Source organism: Lepisma saccharinum, chromosome 10 (assembly GCF_977018435.1).
Source record: "Lepisma saccharinum chromosome 10, izLepSacc3.1, whole genome shotgun sequence".
Classification (NCBI taxonomy): domain Eukaryota; kingdom Metazoa; phylum Arthropoda; class Insecta; order Zygentoma; family Lepismatidae; genus Lepisma; species Lepisma saccharinum.
Window position 1 is genome coordinate 48213825 of NC_139238.1, and position 17409 is coordinate 48231233.

Here is a 17409-nt window from a genome sequence, read left to right on the forward strand (position 1 = left end):
TATAATTCACTTCATGACCCTGAGTTGCAATATAAATGATTGCCTATTGTCAGCCAGCAAAGCCTTGTACTGAGAAAAGCTTCTCTCTACTTCGGTTGACGCGAGAGAAGCATATTTAAAGCAAACAACGTCGTTCGTTTCTTTTTCCCAACCATTTTTTTGCAGTAGAGCACAAAAATTCAAGAACTTGAATGAACATGGGAGTAAGAACAAATCCCCTTCGAAAATGGCTTCTTGTAAAAGCGAAAATATGCTGCATATGACAAAAAACTATCAAAATATGCTCTAACATGTGCAAATGGCCAAATATGCCAAAATATGCCCTGAAAAAGCACCTTAATTTAATTACATCTTAATTTAATATGAATTTCTATATATTTAGGTAACACATAATAACAACAACAATAATAAAGTTGTTAATTAATAAGTTAATAAGATTATTGCGTGTATTAATAATACTATGAATATAGGTCAATTATGGAATGTTGCGTACCCAAATGGTGTTGTGGTGCGCTATGACGACAGGGGTACCGAGTTCGAATCGTACCTGACGTGTGAAGTAAGTATGGCCAAATCCAGATTTTTTTTACTACGAAGTACACATGATCGTAAAAAGAGGAAGACGAAACTGTTAAATTCTACCTGAAAAATGGAAAAATTGTTAAACCTATCTCTCGGAATTTCGGATTGCCCCCGAAATCCGGGTAGAAAAATTTCCGAATCGAGAGTTTAAATTTTCTGGAAGTCTGATATTTTTAACTATTCATGGTGCCAGGAAAAAGGTTCTGTCTGATTTTAACCGCAGGATCCAAGAAATTAAAAGGTGATTTGAGTTGGTGTTTTACTTCCACTTTATGCACAGTAAGGCTAATCGGGGACTGGAACTACAGTTAGTTTAAATTGGGATCTGAACCACTATGTAGCTCCACCAGGTACCGAACCCGAGACCCCTTGATTGCAAGGCACAGGGCCTCCCCGATGGCGCAGTGGTAGCGTCGTTGCCTTGTAACTAAGGGGTCCAGGGTTCGGTATCCGGTGGAGGCACATAATGGTTCGGATCACACTTTAAACTATAGGTCCGGTCCCTTACTGTGCATAAAGTTAACTTAAAACGCCAAATTAATCAATCAATTGATTACAAGACGACGACGCTACCACTGCGCCACCGGTGAGGCTAACCGTGCGGAAATTTATGCTTTGTTTACTTATATTTTTCTTCTATGCACCATTACAATAATATATTCTGTGTAGGTTTGTGTTGCGAGGCTCTTCAATATGTTGCATGCTTTACAGTGCTGAAAATAGCAGACAGACTGAGAAGTGTGGGAGTTCTTGTGACCAGACAGGAGGAAACTACAAAAAAAGATTGCGGTCGACTGACCTTGGATTCGTAGAATTCTGCAATGAGATGGGCCGCCTGACACCATTTCACTCAACAGGAAACGTAGCGGAGCGGTTGGGCACTGGAGGTGTGGAACCGAACTCTCATTTCGATGCGCTAAAATTAGTGAATCTCTAGCGTCACTTGACTAATTTCGCACAAATATGCGAATATTTTTACTTATTTTTTACATCTTCTCTAAAATATTTAAAATGAAATATTTTTATTATTTTGCTTTGTCATCGCCGCATCTCCCGATGACCGGACTCTGATGGTAGCATCAATTTTCCAGGGGAGGGCCGTGATACCCCCTGCCCCCCTTTCGGACGCCCTTTCTTCCAGAATAGTATGACAGGCCAGACTTAGCGGACACAGTATTCTCAGCGTTGAATCCGAAAAACAACATCTACTGACGTGAATATCATTCGCAGCTCAGAAAACTGGAGGGGATTCCCGCTATCTTTACAGAAGATTGATTGATTGATTGATTGATTTGCTTTATTTTACTTCGCTTTTTGTGTCACTTTTGGCTGATTTGCGAAGATAGGGATGAGTGAGGACATGATGAAATTGATGAATTGACACTCACAAACATCCATGCCCAGGCCGGGATTAGAACCCGGGACCCCTGGCTTCGTAGCGCGATGTGCTAACCACTCCGCCACGGGGGCCGACTCGAAGGCATAAGAGCCAAAAGATTAAGCTCGAAACGGATTGACCAGTTCTGGCGACCCGACCCAGCGTCTTGAGGATAATTGGAGATACGAAAGAAGAGGTAGCGGGATCCGATTTCGAAAGTCAGATAACAGCGGAGATGGGATTCCATACCCTGACCACGCGTCGCCCAATGCAGAATGAAAGCCGCTGTGCAGGCTCGGACCCGCAGGGATCTAGCTGCTGAGTCATAGAGTTTAGTTTTAATAGGTTAATTAATAATTATTGTTGTTAATTTCCTGAACAGGTAAAATGATATAAGAATAGAGATATAACAGCACATATTCATTCTCTAGCTTATGTCTAGTAAATATCATTAAAATCTGTGTAAAAAAAAACTGTACTACCAAAAAATTGTCAAAATCAATTTTAAATGTGTGCCACGAAGGTTGTTAGGTTCAGCCGGTGAAAAGTAAAGTCCCTGATCATTATTTTAATGCGTAGCTATTATTATTGATAGTGAGTGGTACGCAAGAAACTTTGCAGATATTGTCAGTAAAATCACAATCTACTCTTTTTCTTTATGTAAGTTCTGCGTAAAGAAATAAATCAATTTCACGTTGTGCAACAGTAAACAAATATTTCTCTGTTTCATTTTTGAACTTGGTAAGTCCTTCGAGGGAGGGGGTCCGGATCGTCAGGACCCCCTTCTGAATACGCCCTTGCAAACAGTTTTCCAATAGAATAAAATGTAGAATTCCACGAGAGTTTCCAATACTTTTGAAGCATATTGATTACTCAATGAAACTGTATCATTGAAATAAAAATAAAGTGTACCATTTTAAGGCATGGATATTTACTTAATGTCAATTCTCTTTCAAGTCCATTTTATCCTTAGATAAGCTAATCGGAATTGAACCTACGGTCTAAACCACTGGCGATCGAAATTGGAATCCCTGATTACAAAGAGGAAGCCCTTCCATTCTTATCAGAGGAAATAAATGATCGCTGAAGTGTGGTGCTGATCACATCACCTATGTTGTCTAAAAACTGGGCGCCTTCATGCCGCGAAGTAATACACAGAGTATAGCTTTGTTTTTTGTTTTTTTCTCACCTCAAAACGCCATATGCAAGAGCCAGCTTAATAAGTATACTTAATACTGTATTTCTCACAATTTTTCAGTGACATTCAAAATGGAATTGTTTTACTTTCCGGATTACGATTATTCGGAATGAATCTTTTCTACACTTCGCGACCTTAAAGTGAAAAGGTTCTATCTGCACTTTTGTGCGAAAATGAGTTTGTGACCTTAAGCAGACCATTGGTTTACATTCCTTGTACTCCGTAAAGATCATGCTTCGAAGTATATTAGTTTCGAAGAAATCAACGGGGTAAAATAGTACTATCTGCAAATGAGGTTTTAAGTTGGGGTAAAAAAGTTCTATCTGCTTTGTTTACGGTCTTTGTGACTACCAGACAAATGGCACAACGTTAATCTCCTATGTATCCATCTATTGGAACCTCGAACGTAGAGAGGAAGCAATTAAGTAAAGAAAAAGTGTCAGATCTCACTTATATGATGAAGTGGATACCGGCTGTGGATCAACGTTACTTTGCTACGGTGCTGAAGAGAAACATATAACATACTTTTTCCTTCCATTTGTTTACAGTCTCGTTGTCAATAAGCGATATCTACTCTCAATAAGTACAAATACTTTTAATTTTCTTATCAGTAGCATGTTATGTTAAAATGAACGTTTTGTGTTTCCACTGGGATTATTACACTATTTACAGCATGGTTACTTTTTTCAACTGACTCACATGTCAATGCTTTGTATTAAACATTATTTCAAAATCCAATCTTCACACTTTTACGTAATAGGTTTATAGTATTGGATGAAACAATTTGTATTACTTGAATCCGAAATCTGAATTAGGGATGTGGTTAAAGTCGTTTTTCGGTCTTTCGTATTTGCATCCAACGAAAGTACCCGATGCATTTGTAGATTTGGTATCAGTGGCACCGGACAATGAAGGTGTTCACTTCTCCGACTACGTACTCGAAAATTACATCGAAGAAACTACCAGGTAGCAAGATATTGTGTGTTCTAATATTCATTTTGTTACAACTTTGAGCTTTGAGCGGTAATGTCTGTTTATGTGTAATTTCTTGGTTCCGCCTTAATAACTTTTGAGTTTGTGGAGGGATTGCGACTTTATTAGATTTTTATGTTTCAAAAAGAAATTCCAACTTGAAACTACCTAAGAAGGGATTTTAGGGGCGTGGAATAAAATTATAAATAATACGCGTAAAAATATTATTATTATTATTAATATTATTTAGAATATCATAATAATGATTTGCTTCGTTTTACTTAGGTTTCCACCGAGAATATGGGCTTCAAAACCCTCAGCAGTTTCTCGGACGACGAATGGGGTGGAAGCATTTCATCAGGTGATTTCATCCGTTCTACAGATACAGTCAGAAACAAAATTGAAATTACGATCAATTGCGAAAGGAGAAGTCAGTGCACAAAGGAAGGACGAATTGAAAAGACATAACTTTATAGTGGAACAGTATCAGAAACTTAAAAGTTGCAGACATTCAGAATATTAGACAGGGCGTATTAAATTTCTGAAAACTGTAGGGTTAAAATTACAACCAAGGAAACGTTAAAAGCTTGATGGTGTCAATAGTGACTTACTGTATTATGTAAATTGGTATGAAAATTGTATCTTGACTTGCTACATTTACTGGTCAAATTATATTTTTTTATTTAATCCTTAAGATATATACTATTTTATTTCTAATTTCTCTCTCTCTTCTTGTCTAAAGAAAAAAAAACAGTTTTGCGCACAGACTTTAAAGCTATCAAAGTGGCAACGTTGGATCAAATTCTGTGCCCAAAACAGGTCAGTGAGATTTGTGCGCAATTCTGGATCTAAAGTGTATGCAATTCGGTTGCGGCGTCTACTTTCGACCTGATTCGTTTTTTACACTTCGGTTATTCTGCTTGAACACAAATTAACTGGAATGTGTTCAAGGGCGCCCGCGCGCAGGATGTTTCTCGCAAGGGGAGGGGAGTAAGTATTCATATCTTGCGCCTCAGTCTTAGAATTTGCATTTTACCTTTTATTATTATTTTACAAATCATAAAATTGAGTGAAAATACCTTGTCACTGTCGAAAAATTTCGACTTGAGTCCACTATTTAAATAGAAACTGGATTCGCCATGCTTCGTTTCCATAAATTTGATTTTGATTTGATTTGCTTTATTTTACTTCGCTTTTTGTGCCACTTTTGGCTAATTTGCGAAGATGGGGATGAGTGATGATATGATGAAATTGATGAATGGACACTCACAAATACCCATGCCCAGGCCAGGATTCGAACCCGGGACACCTGGCGTCGTAGCACTATGTGCTAATCACTCCGCCACAGGGGCCGGCATGTTTCCATAAATATCCATCACTTTGGTGAAGAACAATTCTATATATTTTTTGTGGTTTATGACGATGTATAGATATCAAACAGAGACCACTTAATTTGGTTTCCTTCATGACACCTATGATCCATGTTTTTACACGTAGCTAATGTTATTCAAAACAACGGCGCGTAAATATCGAACTCTGATGCCGACTTGGAAAACTATTTCCGACTTTTCTGGATTCGAGAAATTCCAAAAAAAAAAGGAATATATATATATATATATATATATATATATATATATATATATATATATATATATATATATATATATATATATTGCGCTGAAGTGTCAAAAATTTCTTGAAATTAACGGTTTATATTCCAGAAGTGCAAAAACAATCACTTAAGCGGAGGGAATAGTGTCTAGAATTCAAGATTTTCACTACGTCCGTAAATTTCGAAAGTTTCTCTCCCGAAACTGGCTTGGAAATGGCGATTATTTTTCAGTCCCATACGACGAGATTGTAAAAATTTCCCTTCCTAATCTGGTATGTTGTCCTACGGCAGTCAAGATGATTCTAATCCCTTTGGTGAAAACGTTATTTCCTTAATTGGTTCGACATAGCAGTAATTTTTGTAACTTACAGTCTGCAAGTCACAGAAAACAGTATTAATTACAAGAAAGCATCCATCACACTCCAATTGCGAGAGGTGAAACAGAAGATAGGTATTTTATGTACCTAGAAAAAGAGATAAAATTGCGTGTTATCATGTTTAAGAATGTCAATTATTAAGAACTATGAAAATAAACGCGAGGTCCAACAGAATTATTATGTATTATTCATTCTTTAGCGCACCAACGATAACTTTAAAAAAAATACCAAAAAACCCTAGTTTTATAGCACTCATTATTCATCTATCGTGTCCCGACATAATTTCTCAGTTTAAAATCAAATTAAACGTGCAATATCATACAGTAGCAGCACATACAGTTGTCGGGTGTTCCTTATCGCACAACACTTCTGCAACCTTGCTTTCTGGCGTCACTAGAGACTGATTTTATTTTTAGGCTAAATGTCCAAGTTGTTAGGTTAGGCTAGCTAGGTTTAGTTGTTTCAGCACAAATAATAAATTTGCAGTGTATTTATGCCACTAAAACAACCTAACGTACCTAACCTAACAGGATAGGCATTTCCTGTCTGACATCAGAACACAAGGTTGCAGAAGTGTTGTGCGATAAGGGTGACCCCTGCACTGTCTGTCTGATGCGCAATCAACGCAAATTACAATTAGCTTTGCTGAACCAGCCCCCTGGTGGGAAGTCTTAGAAGCTCCATTGTAAAACTGCGTCCCTTTCCTTCTTCAAACAATGTCATTTTCCTTGTCAAGAAGGGTCCGAGACGTGCAGACTTGTTTGTTTCTTTATTATGACTCATAGTTTGCTGTCCGATTGAAAACAATGCAACCCCGGTGCTCGACACACTTCCCCCCCCCCCCCCTTCCCCCGCCAAGCTCCGGTGACGTGTCGGGAAGGTTGTTGCTCGGATGACTTCGATAAGGAAGATCAGAATGCAGATAGCACGCAGGCAAAACAATCTTGAAACGGAGAAAGTATTCAAGTTTATTGCCCGATTCCGTGATGGAGCGATCGATGATACATAACTGCCATCTAGGGGCGTGGCATACACAATAAAATATTCCGGAAATGAACCATTCCATGCAGGCACGTATCTAGAAATAATAATAATAATAGTGTTTAATTTAAAATAATTTATTAAATCAAATTAATACTGATTACAATACATAAATTAATATTATATTATTATTGCACGAATAGGTAAAAAGACTGTATCAGAATAGAGATATAAAAGCGAATATTCATTACGTAGCTTACTTGTAGTTAAAATCGGAATAATTTAGATAAAAGCAAGTGACCTGGCAATTAAATTAGTGTCAAATACACTGCTCCACAAAACTTAAGCAACTCGAACGAAGTAGGACTAAATAAAAAGAAAATGTCAATTCACCAAGTTTAATGAACATAAGGAAGGTACAGATGCACAATGCAACACAAATGAACACCAAGAATGCAGATATGGTGTACAGGGTGGCCAGAAAGTTCAATACCACTATAACCCTACATGAAAAGCTGGAATCTGAGAGGGCACAGGCTGTCAATACGGTGTGTAACCACCTCGAACAGACACACAGGCATGACGTTTGGCCTCCATTCTGTGGATCAGAGTGGTTATCAAGTCTTGAGGAAGAGGGGGCCATTCCTCTAAGCGGGCTGTCTGCAGTTCAGGAATTATTCGTGGTGGCGGATTGCACTGCACTATTCTTCGCCCAAGAGCATCCCAAACATACTCGATTGGATTAAGGTCCAGCGAGTATGCAGGACATTCAATACGGGCAATGTCTTCTGTCTCCAGATAATCGGACACAAGATGTGCACGGTGTGGACGTGCATTGTTATGCATAAAAAGTAAGTTCGGACCAAATGCTCCATGGAAGTTGCGAACACGTGAATTAAGAATTTCATCCCGATAAAGTTGTGCCGTCAAAGATCCATGTTCCACAATATGTAGGTCCGTTTTCCTATCGAGCATGATACCACACCACACCATGATGGAACCACTTCCAAAGGACGGCCTTTCAACAATGAAGTTAGGGTGATATCGTGTTCCTGGCTCTCTCCACATGAATATCCGACCAGAATCAGACGACAGGCTGTATCGAGACTCATCAGATAACATTAGTCGTGCCCACTGGTTTTCTCCCCATTACACATGTTCCTAACACCAAGTGTATTGTGCACGTTTGTGCTCCCATTTCAATGGCACACACAGCACAGGGCTTCCTGGCATACAGTCCTGCATTATTCAGCCGCCTACGAACAGTTTCACCACTAACACGTCGTCCCTTAGCTTGAAACAAATCATTTGCCAGTTGAGACAGTACATGTCTCATACAAGTGTTGAATGGGCACCACATCTCACCTATCCCACGTTGTACAGAGTTGCTTAAGTTTTGTGGAGCAGTGTAGATGAATAATTGTATATTTATGGAATAACAAAAATGATGTTACATGTACTTGGAGAAATGTAAGTTTCGGATTAATATTTTATGCATATTATTTTGAGTAGTAAAAAGTAAAGTAAAGTGCTCCCCTGTGCATAGCACCACGCCATGAAGGCGTATAGGGGGTGTGGGGGTAACGCCCCACACTTTCTTGATCCGGTCGTGAGTGGGGGTTGATGTGATCAGCATCACGCCCCTGACCGCCTTTACCCCCCAGGGTTTCCCCCAGGTACCCATGTTATTCGACGCTGGGTGGGCGCCGGGGCCGCTTCCATCGTTAGAAAAGTTCCCGGATTTGAACCGGCCGGGGATCGAACCCGGGACCTTTAGCATGGTAGTCAGACGCGTTGAGTAGTAGTGTACATAAATCTTCTTTGTAATGTCATTCAAAGCTGCATGATCCCAATATAAAAAAGTTCAGAGGAAATTAATAACCATCGATTATGCAACAAATGCTAATGTTTTCATTATTTAATTTTAGTACTTGGTAAGTCTTTTGGGGGGGGGGGGGGTCCGGACCCTTGGATCCCCCAATACGTCCTTATATTTTTCATTATTTAATTTTAGTACTTGATAAGTCTTTCGGGGGGGTCCGGACCCCTTAAATACGTCCTTGATTCCATGTGAAAGTGGACAAACAGGGTTTTTTTATTTTGGTTGAAAGTATGTATGGAATTAAAGGGAAAACTATGCAGAATTTGTAATTACTAATACAAACATTAGTTTCATGGCTTTTAAATTGTTTCAAACCTATTGCTTTTTACAGTAGAAGTGGGATTTTATGCGTGGTGTTTCCACTAATTTAGTTTCATTATGATACAGTATTATACCATAAGAAAATTAAATTTATTCTAATTTCCTTCTAATTGTCTCATTCATTGTTTCTATATCTTAAGCTCAGAAGTATCCTACTCCATTTCTGAAACAAACCCTGATCATTTTCATAGCCTTCGCATCCTACATTGTGTATGATGTCCCACCCGTCACAAAATTGATCATATCCGTCACAGGCAAAAAAAAAGTTTATAAGAAAAAGTACGTACGTTTTAGAAACTAAAAGGATCTAAGTGTCGAGTAAAGTTTGCTTTCTGAAAAAAAAATGGAATTGTTTCAGAAATCTCATATATTATACTGAATTTTCTGAAAGACTGAGGAAGGTTCTAAAGTCTCAGAAGTGTCACACCCGTTACACTGAGATGGGGGTGGGGAAGATATTCTGAAATTAAATACCTTTTATGAATGAAAATCAGGTAAAATCAGGTTAATGGCGTAATTTAAATGAATTATCTTATATAGACTAGATACTCGTAATAAACTGTGCACAACAATTATTTTTATCTGTCCCCCCACCCTTAAAGCGCGGTTAAAGTTACAACTTTCTAGGGCCGGCTCTGATTGGGCAAGAGCTTTCCTTTGCGTTCAATCTTTTGCCAATTTGACTTAATTATCATTCAGCTGAATCCAGGACATCAAATGAAAATTTTCACGAAACAGAACGTTGTCCGTTTTTTGTCTCCGATGATCACAGTCACAAGATGGAACGGGAAGGTTCCAGACACTCACGAACCGGAACGCCGTTCCGGTCCGCTCCGGTCCATTTTAATCCCTGGTTGAATCTGCGTAAAAACCTAAAGAGTTATTCATCAATTAGCTAGTAACTAGCCGGCCTCCGTAGCGGAGTGGTTAGCACACCGCGCTACGACGCCAGTGGTCCCGGGTGCGAATCCTGGCCTGGGCATGGTTATTCTGTGTGTGTCCCTTCATCAATTTCATCATATCATCACTCATCCTCATCTTTGCGATTCGTTAAAAGTGGCAGAAATGGGAAGTAAAGTGAACCAAATCAATCAATATATCAAACAAAGCTAGTAACTACTCGATAACTCTGGGAAGAAATCAGAAAACTATAAGAAAGGGAGTGAAACAGAACTCGAGGCGAAGATAGAGAAGAAAAGAACAAAGATCTCGAAGGAGAAGAAAATAGTGAGATGAAAGCATCAGACATGAGACACACAGACTGAAATAAAACAGAGATGGGGTGAAGATACATATCGAATAAATGTTGAAGAATCGAGAGAAATAGAATAAGGGAGAACGAGATACGTGACGGAGAGAGAGAGAGAGAGAGAGAGAGCGAAAGCGAGGGCAGACTACTTGCTGAAAGGAAATATAGGTTTCACTTAATACACAAGCCTCAAACAACTTCCCCGCTCTTCTCTTCAGATGCCAACCGATACGCTTTGATTGTTAGGCTAATTGAATTCGTTGTTAGATTAGGCTTGTTTAGGCTTACATTGATTGAGTATAGTTTCAAGTTCACTTTTATGCACATTTAGGCTAATCGCGGCTGGACTTACAGTTTTAGGTGCGATCCGAACCACTGTGCAATGTGCCTCCACCGGGTATCGAACCGGCGGTAGGTGGGATTGTTAGGTTTAGTTCTGTCAGCATAAATAATAACTATTTAGTCGATCAGCGAAATACTGCGCCGTCAGATGTTGAACTTGACCAGAGTAAGTTATCAAGAGTGGGATGTTTTGGAATTATTCAACTACTCTCTTATAATTTATGAAAAGAATCAAGCTTTCATTAAAACTCAATGTGCTGACCAAGGCAGAATTTATTTTATTTTAAAACATAAACTAATCGTTAAGTTTCAACCTTCTAGCAAGGTCTTCTTCAGACTCTGTACCACATACAAATGAGACATTGCTAGAAGGTTGAAACGTAACGATTAGTTTATGTTTTAAAATAAAATAAATTCTGCCTTGTTCAGCACATTGAGTTTTTGGTTATCATGGAAACAAGGCTTAATGGTGTTATCAAGCTTTCATTTTCAGAGCGAAAATTATTTTTGGGTAATTTTAAAAAAAATTGTAGGTAATTTTTTAAAAGAATTTTAAGGTCATTCTACAAGTCATTTTGTAGGTCATCAAGTACCGAGTTCTTATCGGACAAAAAGGGAAGCAGTTACTGATAAGCTTAGGATAGCAATATCATTGTGATTTGATTTATTTTTCTTTTTGTGCGAGCCATAGGCTGTACGCACTACATAGTTTTGATTTTTCTACAATATTTTGTTACATTTAGTTTCCTTTTAAGCTGTCTCTTACTTTGTCACCTATATACACATTCTTCCCCTCCCTCAACAGTTCTTCTTCCAGTCTTTCTTCCTTCCTCCTCTCCCCACTTCTCTTTTCCTGCACTCTCACCAAAAAACGCATACAATTTACTTTACACACATTTACACTATAAAGATGGCTCGTCTGGAGCATGATCACTCATTTCGCTCCCTACTCTAATAGCTTTCCCCCGCCGTTCTCTTACTTCTCCCAGGTATTTCCCCACTTGCTGCCCCGCTTCCTTTATCTTTATTCTGTCGTCTACCACTTCTATCACCTCCCTACCTGTTAAGTTTTTCATCCATTTGTCCCTTAGGTCACATGTAGAAGGGCAGTTCAGTAGGATATGCTTGTCCGTCTCCTCCCCATCTCACAAAGGACATATCGTTTCCCCTGCCTCGTTTCTATTTTTTAGTTGTTTCCATCCCCCTAATCTGAACCATGCCAGTGCGGCTCTTTCATTTTTTCTCACAACCTGGATATATTTCGCTTTCCCCCATTCTCTTACTCTTAGCTGTTCCCTGATTGAGGTCTTTGTTTGGCAGTCTGCTATTATTCCTTGTCTGTCTATGTCCAGTAACCTGTCTGATTTGATTTTCTGTTGAGATGACACCCCTTCCTCCCTCTTCCCATATGCAACTCATTCCGCTATTATATAAGAGATTTTTCACTTCCAGACCCCAGCTGTAAACGTCTTCCTCCCTTGTCTGTATTTCCAAACATTGTCCCCTCAGCGTAGTTGGCCCTCTTGTGATAATCGCATCCAATATTTAACAACCCTATTTCGTGCTTGTACCGCGTTTCTGTTAAGGCCCAATTCCTTATGAATCGAATAGTTGGCGGTACCTCTGCTTATGCCCATTGCTCTCTTATAAAATTCGGTTTGTATGCCAATTATTGTGTTGTCCCCCCTTAACCCCCACAGTTCTACTCCATAGTTTAATGTACCTAATACTATAGAGGAATAGAGGTTTTGAATGACCGGGAAAGGCATTTGAGGTGCCTTATTTATTGTCTTTATGACTTGTTCTATTGCAAATTTTGTTTTAGTTTTTCTTGCCCTTATGTGGTGTGTCCAACTCCCTGTCATGGAGAGTGTTGCCCCAGTTATGTGAAGTTTTTAACCCGCTCGATTAAATCTCCCCCGTATGTCCATGTCTTCTGTCTGCTAGATATGTAGCCATTTTTGAAAGCAATGATTTTTGTTTTTTTAATGTTTACCTTCAGTTTATATTTGATGCACACCTCATATATGCTATCTATGCCCCTTTGAAGACCCTTTATTGTCTCGGACAAGATGACTATGTCGTCTGCATACATAAGGACTGGTATACTTTGCACTCTTATACATGGGATAGAATCCAGGTCCATTTTAGTTTCATGCGCTACCCAATCTATGAACAGTGAGAATAGCACTGGTGATAGGATGCATCCTTGTTTGAGTCCCCTGAGCTAAGGCTGCAGTGCCGAGACTTGGTTTCCTTCGCATCTTACTCCAAATTCTACCCTCGCATATAGCCTATTGCTTGCAGTGCTCTGATCATGCGCGCGGACATTCTCTTCTCAAAAAATTTTCCCCACAAAATATCCCTATGAACTTTGTCGAATACTTTTTCAAAATCAATAAAACATGCGTATAATTTCCCCCGCTTCCGTTTTATTTTCCTCTGTACGAGTGTTTGTAACATGAATATGTTGTCTAATTAATGTTGTAAATTAATTTGCTTTGTGAATGCAACATATGAATGTCAGTTTCGTTAGCTTTGAAAAATTCCGCCCCAATGGAGTCAAGTCCTGCCGCTTTCCCCCTTTTCAGTTTCCTTATCGCTATTTTTATCTCATCGACCCCTATATCTTCGTCGAGAATCGGAACGAAATCCTCTAAAAAGTATATTTCCCGCGTAACTTCTAGGCGTGGTGCCCCCCTTCCCCCCGACGACAAGGCTACAGTGTGCTTCCCAAATGTAAGGTTCAATATGTGCCCAGTTGCTGTTTTGGCCCCGTAATTTCCGTAATATGCCCCACAAAGCGGTGTTATTTATATCTTCAAAGTTTCCCTGTTCCCATTTTACCCCCACACCCCCTATACGCCTTCATGGCGTGGTGCTAAGCACAGGGGAGCACTTTACCTTTTTTATGCTATTTACGTATCTATACCATTTTAACGCGTGATCTAGTTTTTTTTTTTTCATCGCTTTACACTTCCCGTTGTACCACGCTGTCTTTACAGGCCTGTCCCCCTTCCCCCCTCCCTTTGCAGGACAATGGGAAGATTGCAGGAACCAAGAAGACACAGGGGGGTTGGTTCACCTCAGGAACCAAGATTGAAAGGAAGCCTACCACCGCGGTTCGACCTGAGCCAGCGAATCCTACGCTGATGCAAGAGGCAAGAGGCGCATGTGCGCAGTCATTGACGAATCCAATCTGAAGGAATGCAACGTGCAGGAAAGAACGTTGCAAATGGACGAGGAAAGGGTGTTCTTGAATTCTTGTTTTTAATCCACTTCATGCACAGACATGGGCGTCCGGAAGGGAGGGGGGGGGGGTTCAAGGGGGAGCCACGGTTTATGTTACCATAAACTTATATATTTACACACACACACACACATATTATATATAATATATATTACACGTATTTCATTTCAGTCACAGTAATTTTCTTAATTATTGGGAGAGTGTTGCAGGAACCTGATAACTTGATTCTGAAAAAGTGTTTGTGTCCCTGTATATATATATATATATATGGGGGGCAAAGGCTAAATGGGATTTCTCGACCTTGAGTCAAAAACCCTGATGGAACTGATATGCAACCTATATCCAAACACCATACGTTTGGTGCAGTGAATTTCGGTGAAGTCCGGAGGGCTCATTTAGTCAAATCCACTCTCCTCACCTCCTCGTTGGGGCCCCCTGGGATCTTTCAAGATGCGAAAGAGAGAGTGGTGTGCGGAAAGCAACGGGAAGCTACCGCATATATCTTTTCCCTAGAAAAACTGCAATCATGATGAGTCATTCCAAGGCAAAATATTCCGGACGTAAACTAGCCCCCCATTCGGATGCCCGGGAGGGGGATGTCTGGGAAGGACACGTTATGACAAAGGACACTGATGGGGAAAAGAGAAGCAAACAGAAGGTAAGATTAAGGATTGGAACGTGGAATGTCAGAACCCTGTTACAGTCGGGAAAGCTAGAAAACTTAAAGGCAGAAATGAGAAGAAACAAAGTAGATGTTATGGGAATATCAGAAGTGAGGTGGGAACAAAATGGTGAAATAGTGAGTGATGAGTTCAAGATGTTTTATTCTGGAGGTGATCAACAAGGAAACCGTGGTGTGGGAACCGTGGTGTGGGAATAGTGCTTGGACCACGTGTGAAACATAAAGTTATAGCAGTGCGTTATGTGGATGACAGGATTATAATGGTGAAACTTCAAGGAAAGAAGAAAGACTTAGTGTTAATTCAAGTGTATATGCCACATAGTGGGTTGTCAGAAGAAGAAGTGGAGGAAAACTATGAGAAGATAGAGGAATTGATGGAAAAAGAGAGAAAGGGTTCGTGCATTATCGTAATGGGTGATTGGAATGTTGTAGTAGGAGAAATGCAGGATGGAAGTACAGTAGGAAGATATGGATTAGGCGAGAGAAATGAGAGAGGGGAAAGCCTGGTAAATTTCTGTAAAAGAAACTCCCTAATTGTTGGAAACACACTGTTCCAACAACATAAGAGAAGGAGGTACACCTAGATATGTCCAAGAGATTGTAAAAGATACCAGATAGATTACATACTGGTACAAGAAAGATTTCGAAATTGTTTGAAAAATGCGAAGACATTGCCAGGAGCTGACATTAATTCAGACCACATCTTGCTAATAGGAGAAATCAATCTTACATTGAAGAAGATAACCCAAAACCAGGTGAGCAAGAAACCCCACTTAGAGAAGCTAAGGGAAGAAGACGAAAGACAAAAATTTGCAGAACATTTCCAAGGAAACTATAATAAGTTTAAAGCTAGTTGTAACAATAAGGATGAGATGTGGGATGGAATAAAAAGCTGCTTACAGAAGGCAGTGGATGAAACAATAGGCTACAGGGAAAGGAAAAGTGCAAAGAAACCATGGATTACTGAAAGTATGCTGGAAAAAATGGAGGAACGGAGAAAATGGAAGAATGTAAATACAGAAGAGGGAAGACATAATTACAAGATACTGAATAACCAGCTAAGAAGAGAAACTGACAGGGCAAAAGAACAATGGATGAAACAAAAATGTGAAGAAATTGAAGAACTGGAAAAAAGAGGAAGGTATGACTTGATGTATCGTGAAGTAAACTGCTTGGGCTTCCAAAAGAAGAAATGGAAAACAATGTGGATGATAGAAGACGAGGAAGGATGTGAAATCACAGACAAAAAAGGAATATCGAATGTGTGGGGAAAGTACGTTGAAGAGCTCTACCAGAAAGAGAATCGCCCAGACAGTCTGAATGTAGAAAATGAAGACGACGTGCCTGACGATGAGAAAGGATACTATATCCTGAATGAAGAATTTGAGCAAGCACTCAAAGAAATGAGGAATGGGAAAGCAACGGGCACTGATGAAATTCCTGTTGAACTTATCAAATGCCTGGGAGATGGAAAAAGAGAAATACTGCACTTATGCAATGAAATCTATGAGAAAGGGGATCGGCCACAAGATTTCACGGAGACTGTTTTGGTACCTCTGCAGAAGAAAAGCAATGCCAGAAAATGTTCTGAGTACAGGACAATCAGTTTGATATCTCACTCGGCAAAAATTCTTCTAAGAATTCTGAACAGACGCCTATACTCGAAGGTCAGTGGCGAGTTAGAGGAAGAACAGTTTGGTTTCAGGAAAGGAAGAGGTACAAGGGATGCAATTGGTTTACTGAGGACCATTGGGGAAAGATATTTAGAGAAAGGAAAGGAGGTGTTTGTAGTATTTGTAGACCTGGAGAAAGCCTTTGATAGAGTGAATTGGGTTAAACTTTTAGAAATTCTGAAGAAAATTGGTGTAGATTGGAAAGAGAGAAGACTTCTAAGCAACTTATACATGAATCAACGAGTTAAAGTGAGAACAGGAGACGAAATGACAGAAGGCTGTGAAATTGGAAGAGGAGTACGACAAGGATGCTGCCTGTCGCCTACTTTGTTTAATATTTATTTAGAAGATATAGTGAAAACTTGTTTCCAGGGCACAGGAGGTGTCAAATTAGGAGGAAGAAGAATAAACTGCATAAGATTTGCTGATGACATGGCATTATTCGCTGAGGATGAAATAACCATAAATAGTATGTTAGAAGAGTTAAACAGCAGCTGTGAGCAGTATGGGATGAAGATTAATGTAAAGAAGACAAAGGCAATGGTTATAGGACGGAAACCAAGGAATATTAATGTGAGAGCAAACAGTGAAAGAATCCAGCAAGTGGATAGCTTCAAGTACCTCGGATGCACTATAAGCAGTGACATGAGCTGCAACCAAGAAGTGAAAATGAGAATCGCAATAGCAAAAGAAGCTTTCAATAGAAGAAAAAATGTTTTTTGTGGACCCATGGACATAGGTCTAAGGAAGAGATTAGTGAAATGTTTTGTGTGGAGTGTAGTACTATATGGTGCAGAAACCTGGACGTTGAGAAGAAATGAAGAGAAACGACTCGAAGCTTTTGAAATGTGGACATGGCGAAAAATGGAGCGTGTAAAATGGACGGACAAGGTAAGAAACGAAGCCGTAC

General features: G+C 39.6%; 1 protein-coding gene across 2 annotated transcripts in view; it reads right to left on the reverse strand.

Annotated features, from left to right (window-relative positions):
* Positions 1–17409, reverse strand: part of LOC145993905 (uncharacterized) — a 337495-nt gene that overhangs the window by 139870 nt on the left and 180216 nt on the right. The window lies entirely within an intron of this gene.